Source organism: Mustela nigripes, chromosome 7, assembly GCF_022355385.1.
Source record: "Mustela nigripes isolate SB6536 chromosome 7, MUSNIG.SB6536, whole genome shotgun sequence".
Taxonomy (NCBI): Eukaryota; Metazoa; Chordata; class Mammalia; order Carnivora; family Mustelidae; genus Mustela; species Mustela nigripes.
In genome coordinates this window covers 135524892-135536695 of record NC_081563.1, presented here as the reverse complement: position 1 = coordinate 135536695, position 11804 = coordinate 135524892, and the positions used below count along the sequence as shown (strand labels likewise).

Here is an 11804-nt window from a genome sequence, read left to right as displayed (position 1 = left end):
TCAAATCCACAGGGAATGATTAACAGAGCCAGCTCAGGCTCTTGCGAGAAACTTCTAAGCTGTCAGAGATGCAGGCTTTGGGTTAACGGGGAGCTCTGCCCCCACCGTCAGGACTTTGTAAAGAAAAGCAAGGCCTTGCAAAGCCCTGTCCAAGCAGGGAGGAGGGCAGCGAAGGGGAAACTGGGTGGACCTCCCCTGCCACTTGCCAGGACAGCAGAACTCCCCAAGGCCAAGGGCAGGGTGGTGAACTTCTCAGGCATCCAATTTATCTCTGTCCTGCTTGGCTTCTTGGCTAGTTTTGTAACCTGGAGGCATTTCCTGGGGAAGGAGCTGCTTGCTTGAGGGCTGGGAGCCCACTGGGCTAGAAACTCACTGAGGCCAACTGCCCCAGCTTGGGCCTCTGTCCCAGACAGACGTCCTCGGAGCTGAAGCTCTCACCCTGGGTCCAGGCCGGTTAGAACCCCGTCGATCTGAGAGTGCTGGCCATGCACGGCCATGAACGGGGCCCTGACTCGTGTATACTTAGCTGGGTGAGGAGCTGGGCACAGTTGACCCCAACTCATCTTCCCAGCAGCTGCAGGGGTGGGGCGGGGCAGTGGGGAGGAGCCAGGACGGACTGGGATCCTCCCTGGCAGGTCAGTCCCACCTGTGCCATGGGGTCCCTGCAGCATAGGCACAATAATCCAATTCCAGGAGCTGAGCTAGAGCAGGTAGGTGTCTGGTCACAGGTCACGAAGCGGCTCTGTAGGATTCGGGGTCCTCGTGCTTCCCTGTGACTCCCTGTGGCCACCAGCTGCGGCCCTGTCCTTTCTGGTGATGCTGCCTGAGCTACAGCCACCTCTGGGCATGTCACACAGTGTCAGGGCAAAGGGTGCCACCTTAGGCTGGAGTCTGCCTTTTCTGCCCACAAGGAAGAAGCAGGAAGGATGGTACTGTGTGGTTGTTAACACTCATGCGTTACTGTTTAAGAGATCTCAGTTCAAGTCCTGCTTCCCTGGGTGGCCTCAGGCCAGGTCTAGTCTCTCTGGTCAGAGGTCCCATCCAAAATGACAACAGTAAGAGCCGCTCATTAGCAGACGCTCCTCAGAAAGCATCTCTTCAGGACCCGCCTCTGGAAGCAACTCATCTTTATCATCCATGTCATTCACCTGATTCCCCAGAGGGTCTGGGTGAGTGCCCAAGGTTAATATCCACGGTTTGGACCAGGGCTCAGGAGGGCCCATCATAAATCCCAAATTGATCATTGATCCTCCCCAGCCTTAATGCTCCCGTCTGTTAAATGGGACTGGTAACGGGCTGCATGTCTCAGGTGTTTATAAGGTGCCAGGCATTTTTCTAAGTAAGCTCTTTGTGTGTGTTAGCTGGTTATTCCTCACCAAAACCCCACGTGGCAGGTGCAGGGGTGGGGCAGCTGTCTTCTCTTCCCTGGGCTGCCGGGAAGAACAGAGCGTCACCCTTTCTAAGAGGATTTGGGTGCATTTGACCCATGGGGACGGCCATGCATGGGCGGCTTGGTGATCACTCCTAAGTGGGGTCACTATGCATGGAGGAGACACCCCCCCAGCCTCCCCAGAACACACCAATGTCCACAGAGCCAGCCCAAGGGTCCAAGCCCACTGGGGTAAGCAAACTTCTCCCCTTCCTGCTTCTTCTTTCTTCCTGCTTAATATTGAGCAATGTCAGGAATTCTGGCTGTTAAACCCCAGAACCTGCCTTGGAAGACCAGGTGTGTTTTAGCCACCAGGTTAGGTAAGCAAGCGTGGAGCCACTAGGACAGCAGGATCCAGGGAGAATGGCTGGGGTTCACCAAGGGCTGTTCTGATCACAAGGAGGGTGCCTTCTAGTGTTTTCTGAGACGAACCTGAAGCCCTTGAAGACTCAGAAACAGACTCATTGCTGTTGGCAACATTGGGCAGAGGTATTCTGCAGCTGCATGAGGAACAGGAAGTGAGCTCTACATCCCCAGAAGAAATCAAGCAGGCATGGGTGTCCCCTAATCTGCAGTCCTGGGGAGGCTTACAGAGGGCAGGAAGGCGGACAGCTTGACAAGAGGGTGGAGAGTAAACGAGCCCAGGGCAAACATTTTAGAACAGGGCTCGGCTCACAGAACCCAGCACGTGCTGGTTACCCTTTAAGGGTCCCTTCTGGTCCGAAGTCGGAGGAGTCTATGGCTTTGTCTCTATGCCCATGGAAGAACACCAGGCAAGAAATTGCTGAAGGGTTAAGAATTAAGTTAGAGATCAATTAAGGAGTGAGTCTAGACGCCTCCCTGAGCCCCCGTGCTGGAATATCCGTGGAAATGTGACAAATTGGAGAAATTCATATTTATTAGAGCTCCTCTTGGCGAGAGTGTGTCTGTAATTGCAAGAAATCTCAGGACAAGCCAACTGCTCTGGGGATGAGACCTCTTCCCCCAAAGACGGCCTTGCCCCGTATGGCGCCCCCTATGTGCCTTCTAAGGAGGTGCAGCCAGCCCCAAAGGGCTCTGAGTCTGCGGAGCAAGCTGGGCTGGAGTGGAATTCATTGCTCAGGACGAAGGAGGTCAAGTCCTGGCAGCTGCCTTGTGCACACAGGATGCACGCAGAGGGACACCCAAGGGGGAGGCTTCCTGGGGACCCTCTGTCCTCTGTCTTGGAGTCAGCCCCAAACTGAGGAACCCCTTTCTGGATGGAAGAAGATGGGAGACAAGCAGGTTCTTTATGGCAGCAAGATTGTGTCTGTCTTCCTTCCAGAAGAATCCACAGAGTGGGAGGAGGAGTACTGCCCTCCCCCTTTGCTGGAGATACACCCCTGGGGTACCCTCAGTCTGCTCCCCAGAAATGTCTGCTCAAGGATGACCTCGCATGACAGATCTTAGCCCCCCCACCCACCCAGAGCGTGTGCTCCGTGGGGTGTCTGGCTCCTTGCCGTCTGCCTTCAGGACACATGTGCAAAGTGTGCAAAGCTCTTTTACACAGTGAATCCTCGATTACGACGTGTTGGAGCAAATTAAATAAAATCAAAGCCCTTTTGAGAGATAAGCATGGGTTTTGGGGTTTTTTTTTTTTTTTAGATTTTATTTATTTATTTATTTGACAGAGAGAAATCACAAGTAGATGGAGAGGCAGGCAGAGGGTGGGGGGAAGCAGGCTCCCTGCTGAGCAGAGAGCCCGATGCGGGACTCGATCCCAGGACCCTGAGATCATGACCTGAGCCGAAGGCAGCGGCTTAACCCACGGAGCCACCCAGGCGCCCCGAGAGATAGGCATGGGTTTTTATTCCCTCCCTGTCATTCCTGAGGAATCACGCCCCTGCATTCAGTGAACCTATATTTCCTCTCCAGCCCTCTCGGCTCCTACCCCGGCACCTCCAGGCATCTTCTAGGAGGAGCTCAGAGGGCTGCTTCACCGGCTGGTAACCAGACGCGGTCGTTTCCCGCCTTCACTGTGTTGTCTCTGCGGCCCCTGCCGGCGCGCTGTCTCTCCAAACCCTTTCCCTTCTTGCAGAACCCGCTTCGTTCCCGATTTCCAAAAGTCCTAAACATCCCCCTTTCTCTCCACCTCCCCGCCTGCATGAGCATCTTCCGGCTGTGTCGAAGACGGCTTCCCTGAGCATCCGAATCCTGCATGCACACAACGGAGTGATTTTAAAATGCCTTTTAAAAGTGGATATTCATTTAAAAGCCAGTGTCTGGTGTTAGGATAGCTCTGCTCCCTGATGCGGACACTCACGGTGAGCCCGCTGGAGTCGCAGCCAAGCCCCCTGGGTGATGCTAGGATGCGGCGTCCTTGGAGAGATCCACATCTGGGGGAGCAACCACTGTTTTAAAGCTTTGAAGGCAACTGTGGAACACAACTAGTGACACCCCCCCCCCCCGCCGCCGCCAAGCACTGCGTGTTTCACAGTTAGAATATCAGAACCAAGACCCTCCCAGGGTGGTGACCCTTCCTGCTGGATCTCAACCTGATATGCTAGGAACCGAGGCTCTCTGGGCAGAGCTGTCGGCACCCTAATTTCTGCCTGTCGCTGGCCACGGGATGGACTTGGGAGGGAGCGTGCTGTCCACCCACCCTGCCCAGCAGCCCGGCCTCTGGCTCCTGCTCCCAGAGCTGCTCCGTCTAGCTCTGTCCTCGCAGGGGGGTCAGATCCCCAGAGAGAGCCTGGCTTCTGGAAGATGCAAGGTCGGGAGGGGGGAGCAGCTGCCAGGTGGGGTCCCCTCAGACACGGCCCAGCCCCTCCCCTTCACATGGGCCCCGCTCCCACCCACCACCTCACTTCCCCAGCTCCCCACGCTGATACCTGTTCCCCGCTGCGGCTCAACGTTGAAAACCAGGAGTGGGCGGGGGGGGGGCTCTTTGCGTCTCCTCTGCCTCACCAACATACCATCCATCTCTAGGTCTGTCGGCTCCACCCGCAAGGGCACCGGAATCTGTCACCTTCCTTCCACCGCATGACCCTCACCTTTCCCCTGAAGTTCCTCTTTCCTGAGACGGAGCCCCCCCCCCCCCCACCACATCCATGCCCAGCATGGCAGCCAGAAAGGGCCTTTTAAAACTATAGGTCGGGTCATGTCTACACCACGGGTCTACACTAGCAGTTCTCCTATCTGAGTGCACCCCAGAATCTCCAGAGGGACGTCCCTCAGCCTTTGTCACAAGTTCCCAAGGGCTGCCGCTAGTATGGGCCACAGCGGAAGGATGCGGGTCTACACTGATCAGAACCAACTACAAACCACGCCACAGGCAGGATGTTAACACCTACACTGTCTGGGTTCCAGTCCTGGCTCTGCCACTTCCTGTGTGTCCTTGAGCCAGTGACTCAGCCTCCCTGTGCTTCCGATCGGTTTTCCTCGCGGTGAAATGGGAGTGTCTCCCTTCCAGCGTGGTTGTTGCGAGGGTGAAACAAGGTAATGCCATGCCTGAGTTTGGGGCCTCCCCCGGAGCAGACGGGGGACACGGATAAGGGGCCCGAATCGGGCAAGCGCGCCCCCGCGGGCAGAGCAGGAGCCCGGGAGCCAGCGCCGGACACACCGTCCATCACCTTGACAACCAGCTTGCGGCTGCTGGAGGCGAGGGACGGGAGGTATTCATCCGGCCAGCCGCAGCCATCCTGGGCTGGGGACTGCTCCCGGGGGTGGTGAGCAGGCCGTGGACAGCCTGCTCGAGGGGTCCCACCCCAGGAGTCAGGGGCAACTGCCAGGGCGCAGGAGAAACCCCAGCGAACCAAGCAGCGGGTCCCAGCGTCTGTGGCTCCAGCCGCGCCCCCCCCCCAACCCAGTCTAATCCCTCAACACGGGCCCCCTTCGCCTGAGCTGCTATCCCAATCGCCTCCAGGCTGACCCATTCCAGCCTCCTGGCCACCAACCTCCCGTCCCACAGCCTTTGCAGAGACTGGCCCCCTCCGCCGACGCTGTTCGGGTCTCTGCAGGCCTCACTCCCCACCTGCTCAGCCCTCGGGGAGCGTTTGCCTGCCTCTCCTGGGGCCGGCAACTTCCCTGCTCAGCGGCTCTCGCCGCATGCCCCTTCATTCCCAGCCAAGCTGACTAGCCTCATCCGCTCCTCGCATCCCTGCTCACTGGGTCCTGGTCTGTCTCCCCCAACAGCTGGCTTCGCTCCGGGATTCCAGAAGCTGTGGCCTTAGTCATCGGGGCTCCAGCCTCTAGCAGATGTAGAACGAACACATTCACTGAATGAATGAATGAATGAAGGGCTTGAGTGGAAGTAAGTCTGGAAGCCCAGACCATTTCTCACTCTTGTGTCTCCCCTCTATTTCTCAGTGCTATGCCTCTCTCCTGAGACCACAGACATCCTTTTGACCTTGGGAGCTAGGGAAACTGACTTGACCATGGTGCTGGGAGTTCTTTCTGATGGCAAAGCCCCGTGCAACCCATTGACCTGGGAGCAGCTTCAACAGAATGAACAGTGCTTGCTCCTCCGTCCATCCTGGGCCCTCCCAAAAGCCTAGAGCCTTGGTTAGGATTTAGTGTGGTACTTGGAACAGAGAACCAAACCGTAAGTCACCAAAGCCCAGGTCTCTTCTAACTTATTGCCCCTCCATCCTCAACACAGATCTTCTACTTCAGAGACCAAGGTGGCTGCCTGTGCTCTAGCCATCACGTTCCTGTTCCAACCATCAGGAAGGGGAAAGGAGTGAGGAAGAGCTTGTTCACTCTCTCTAAGGACACCTCCTAGAAGGCCACACACAGGACTTCCACTTACATCTCATCACACATCCATGTGCCCCGTCACTAAAAATGAGGGTCCTCATTCCTGGAGAAGACAGGGAGAACAAATGATATGGGGCAGTCCGCAGCAGCTCTGCCTTGGCACACTTTCAGGGGAGCCATTCTATCATTCTGATTCCCGTCCTCTGTGCCAGGTGCTGATGAAACAGTAGGGACCAGGAGGGAGAGAGCCCCGAGGAACGACTCCCAGGGAGACCGCCGAGACCGGGAGCTGCCCGTTGGCGAAGCCCTGGGAAGAGAGCAGCAGTGTGCTGAGAAAGCCGCGGGGGCCAGAGAGGTGGAAAGCTACCCTAGCCGCAGGAGGCAGAGCTGGCCTTTCTGGGGAGGCGGCATCCGGACTGGGGCTGGAGGGCCGAGAAGGAGCGTGGACCGCTCCAAGAAGTGGGAAGAGGCTTGCACATCCCAGCTCAGCCGGGCTCTGGCCGAGGGCCCCGGGCGGGTTTCTGAGCCCCCCTGAGCCACTTCACTCACCTACAACATGGGGGGCCGCAACTCGCTCCCTCACTGGGCTGCAGAATGGGGTCTTGGTGGAAAAATGGAGCCCCAGAGGGTCTGACAACCTTGCTATGCATCAGTAGCTCTCAGCTGGGGGATACCGTGCCCACCCCCCAGCCCCTGCCCAGGGAACACATCTCCATTTCCAGAGACCTTTGTGACCCTCACAACTGGGGAGGGGGCTGCTGCTGCTGGCCTCTAGAGGGTGAAGCCAGCAATGCCAGAAACATCCCACAGAGCCCTGAGCAGCAGATCATCTGGTCCCAAACCTGCCCTCTGTAGTCCCCCAGATACAAGGAACGGAGTCAGGGTCTACACTTGGGGTCCCTCCACCCAAAGCCCACTCTGTCTTCTCTAAATGTGTTCCAGAACCCCCACCCCAGAGCCCTTCCGTGTACCCCAGACAGTGAGGTTTTGATGTCTGCTTTAACAAACAGTCACGATGACTCAGACATTTGCTGGAGTTTAAGGGGAGCTAAACTTTGTACTTGGAAAGTGCCGGGCTTGTAGCTGTCTCCCCCCGCACCAGAACCCATTACCAGGGTAGAGTACAGCTGTTACTTTACAGCATTGCTTAGAAATGGCTTGCAATCTCTAATTAGCTAAATTGATGTGTATATTGACTAAATAAATATTCGGCACGAAGCCCGAGTCCCCTCCGCACTTACTAACCCTCAGGAAATGGAAACACAAGACACGAAATGAGCTTCGGCTCAGAGCTGCAGACAGGAATACATTACGTTGCTTCTCAAGTGCTCGGGGCCGGCCTCGCTGCAGCAGAGACGGTCCAATCACCGGGCTCCTGGCTTTCCATGACGCACATGTCTGCCCGCGGACGTGCCTGTGTTGCTAAGGTTCTTTCTCAGACTTTGAAAGTCTAGAACAGGAAACTTTTAACTCAATGGGGAAAAACCTGGGGTGACTGTCTTTGGGGGGGCTGATTTGAGGGGTTGGTGGATAGCACCAGGGTCCGGGGCTAGAAGTCGGGGTCGCTGGCAGGACCCCAGAGGGATAAGGAGGGACAATCCCCGTCCCCAAGGACTAGGCAGGTAGGGCTCTGTGCTCTGGGGTGAGGAGGCTGAGCTCCCCGGGGCAGGGGAGGTTGGGAGGGGGGTGTCCTCATCTACACCCCTGCCCCAGGATGAAATAGCAAAAAGGGGTGTAGGTCCTGTGGCTTTCCTTACCCTGGGGGTGGGCTCTGATCTCTGGGATGTTGGTGGGTCCTTGGGGTTGGCTTTGCACCAGGCTAGAGGGGGGAATGGACACGTGGGGAGACCCAGGGGTGCCGGGGGGGTCCCCCCTGTATTTACTTCTAAAGGTTCCCCACTCCATGGGCCATTGGCCTTGGTGCCAGCTGCTACCAGTGAAGCCACAGAGCCCAGAATTAGCAGAGAAGTCCGTCTCGGGAGCCGGGGAGTAGGGAAATGTTCTCCAGAAGAGGAAAAGGCAAGAGCTGTGATCCCAAGAGGGAGGCATTTCATGGAGTCTGACCTCTGCCCGAAGGCAGCCCAGGGCTCCTTTCCCAGGCAGGATGCCAGACGCCCTCTCCCAGAAAGGCTGATCCCACAAGCTGGAAATGGAGAGGGCCTTGGGGATTACAGTGACCTCAGCCTCCTGGTCTGTGTGATGAGGCTCACGGTGGTCCCTGCAGTAGCAGGGCGCAGGACCAGACCCACCGCGAGTTCACTGCTGCAGAAGGCAGAGGGGACCCCCTCCCACTGGGTCAGATAGGACTGGGGGAGGGGAGGGCAGTGGGGCCCCCTAAAGCCTTTGCACCCTCAGAGGCTCCCCCAAAAGAGCCTGTGGGAACCCAACATGGGGCAACTACAGAGGATGCAGGGGTGAGGGAGGAGGAAACACAGACCTCCCGCCTCTACTACTCTGCAGGCCAGAGGAGCAGACAGTGTGGTTGACCCCAGCTGGTAGGCCAGAGCCAGGCGGGCAGGAGGGACAGTGGTCTGAGAGAAGGGCAGGGTGGTGGCAGGGGTCCAGTCCCATGGGACCTTGTGACCACGCCAGGAGGAACCGGGTGGTGGCCTGGCCGCAGTGGGCAGCCACGGGAGAGCTGTGTAAAGGCCGTTAACTAAGCTGAGCCCCAGCAGCCCCAGGAATAAACTTCAGCCTCATCGGGAAGAGAGATCCTAGGCACACAGCTCCCGGGCTCAGCCAGAGCTGGGCCACCTCCCCCGGCAGCTCGGAGGGCAGGAGAAAGCCTGTGCTCTTGCAGGACTGGCGGGGACTCCGAATGACACAGAGGGCTGTCCCGTGCCCGTGCCACCACACACCTGCTCAAGCGGAAAGGATAGAAACAGCAGACCGTCACATGCCCGGCGAGGCTGGGAGGCGGGGGGAGGCGGGGGGAGGCTGGCCAGGGCTGGTGGGCGCTAACGGCACACGCGCTTGGAAACCTGTGGGCAGTTCTTTGCAAAGTTCAGCAGACATCGGCCTTTGGTCCAGCAGCTCCGCACACTGGTGTTTACCCAAGAGGAAGAACCCAGTAAGACCAGGGCAGGCATTCACAGTCTCCTTATCCCAAAAGGCAGAGCCACAAAGAGGCCAGCTGGCCACAGACCTGGCCCTGTGGTCAAGGCTCCCAGGGGGCCACGTGGCCATGCAGAAGAGGGTCCCGGGGGCACAGCAGGGAGAATGAACCCGTGTCTATCACAGGAGTCTGTCTGTCTTCATAAGTCACAACCCTCCTCTGGTGATGAAAAAAAGATCCGTGGTTTCCTGGGGCTCAGGGACGTGACATTAATAAGGCAGGGCCCCAGGGAACTTTTTGGGGGTGATGATGGAATGTTCTAGATCTTGATTCGGGCAGTGATGACACACAGGTGTCCAAACTCACCCCACTTGCCCCTGAAGACCTGTGTATTTCACGGCATGGAAAGATACCCCTATAAAAAATATTTAGAGGAGGGTCTGATTTGGGGTTCAGGCTCCACAGTCTCCTCTCGCCCCCTCTCTTTCGAGCCACCCAAGTTCCCCAGGCAAAGCAGAAGTTCTGTGCAAGTGGAAAGAACCTCACACGGGGGCTCCTGAGGCCACCGGGCCCGCCTTCCTGCCGCATCCGTCTTGTTACTGCCGAGCTGGAGAATTGCTCCCGGGGCCGAATCTTGAATATTCATCTGATTTACGGCCCGCTGCCGACAGCTTTATGAATCCGCCCACCGGTACCTGCAGCGGGCCATCAGTCTTCCCCGGAGATTGTGCTTCTGCCAGTAACTCATGAATTAAAGAGGCCCCCGGCGGCCCCCACGCCTCCCTCCCTCCGCGGCGTGGCCTGACCAGAAGTCAAAACACTGTTGTCGTCTTGCGGCAGTGGCGGCTCTGGGTGACCTTGGATGACTCGCTCAGACTGTCTGCAGAGCGAGCTGGAGAGACTTGGGAGCCTTCAATCTGCCTGTTCCCGGCTACAAGCCTCAGTTTCCCCACCTGGAGAGAAGGGATACAGCGGCAGCTCTGCCTGCGTCCCTGGGTGGGGGGCTGAGGCAGGCAGGGGGCGTGGGAGCCGTTGGGGGACAGAGCATTTGGACGCGTCTGCAGGAACGAGGGTGGTGGGGCTTACAGCAAAGCCCCCGGTGTCTCCCGTCCGCCGCATGGGAATGAAGGCAGCGTTCCTCCCTTGAGAACTTTGGGGGGACCTCAAGAGACACTGAGAAGGCACTCGGCACAGTGCTCTGCACCTGGCAAGCACTCAGTGGGGGGTTGACATGGGGACTATTGATCTAGGAAGGAATGCATGTCACTGGTTTAGCTCTGGGCTCAAGAAGCCCCTCCAAAGAGTTGGCAGAGCCCACCCCCAGCAGGGACGTCTGACCAAACCGCTGCCCAAAGCCTAGGGCCGCATGCGACTGGCTGGCACTGGAGCCCCTCGAGTCTGCCATGGGGACCACTCTCAGCAAATGGCCCCTGGTGGCTCACACTTTCACCCAGTCCCTGGTAACATCTGCAGAGTGTTAGGGGAACCCGTGCCTGGCTCTGCCTGGGTCAGTAGACGGCTGGCAGGCAGAGAGCGGTAGGTAGAGGCAGCCCCTCTGAGCTCAGACACGTCGGGTTAGCATCCGGGGACCTTGGCAAGTCACTCACCCTGTGAGCCCCATAAGCCAGATCTTGGTGTCATGGCTGCCTCGGAGGGGAGGTTGGGGGCTCAGAGAAAGGGCCAGCTGTGAGTGCCTTCTCTGCCACATGGGAGCCCACAGGAGTGTCACGTCCCTGAATGTCTGGCTGATACCAGGCACCGTGCCGGGCACCAGGGGTGGGGGTGCCGATAGTGCAGATCAGCCCTGCCCTTCAGTGGCTTGCTCCACGGGTGCTCACCAGTCCCTTCAGACCACAAAAAGCTTGTGATACCTGTCCCCAAAGACACGCCAAGTGGCATCCTCTTTCCCAATCCCGCTCCCTGCGTCTCTGCAGGGTGGCAATGTCCCCGGGGACTGAGGCTTGCCACAGCGACAGAGTTCCTGCCAGCCTCTAGGGTGGCCTTCCCAGACCAACACAACAGCAGACCAATCCTCCCTTCGCAAGATGCCATGGCTCCGCCGACGCCTGGGTGCCCTGCCCACAGCACGGCTCCTTCGTCTGGCTCCCACTCCCCTGCAGAGCTCCGGTGCCCAAGGGAGGCGATCATCGGGAACAGCCGACACATATTAGGCATATACTGTGTGTCAAGCACGTTCGGAGCACCTGACATGCACCCCTTCCTTAAACCCTCACCAAGAGGAAGGTCTTGTTATTATCTCTCTGTTCAAAACAGGGAGGCGAAACATGGAGAGGTGAGGTGACCCCCTCAGGGTCACACAGCTCTGAAGAGGCTGACACCAGAGCCTACCCTCTCACCCCCGGCCATGCCCACCCCAGCCCAGCTGCAGCTGTTCCTTGCCCCATGAAGGGGGCATGGCACCGTCAAGGTTCAGTGAGACTCTGCTCCTTGAAAACAAAGAGTCCAACCTGGGGAGTCACCTCACCACTCTGAACCTCAGTCTCTTCTTCTGCAAACAGAGAACAGTGAGCCCACCCACGACTGGAATGTGACTCAGATCCACCGTGAAGAGGCACCTAGAGCCCCAGCATGGTGCCAGGCCAT

At 58.0% G+C, this 11804-nt stretch overlaps 1 long non-coding RNA gene across 1 annotated transcript; it reads right to left on the bottom strand.

The window, feature by feature from the left end:
* Positions 1–9091: 9091 nt before the first annotated feature.
* Positions 9092–10143, bottom strand: LOC132022822 (uncharacterized). The gene is made up of 3 exons (XR_009405744.1): positions 9567–10143; positions 9291–9419; positions 9092–9187 (listed from the first exon to the last, which is right to left on the bottom strand). It is a non-coding gene; the product is annotated as an uncharacterized LOC132022822 (long non-coding RNA).
* Positions 10144–11804: the final 1661 nt, after the last annotated feature.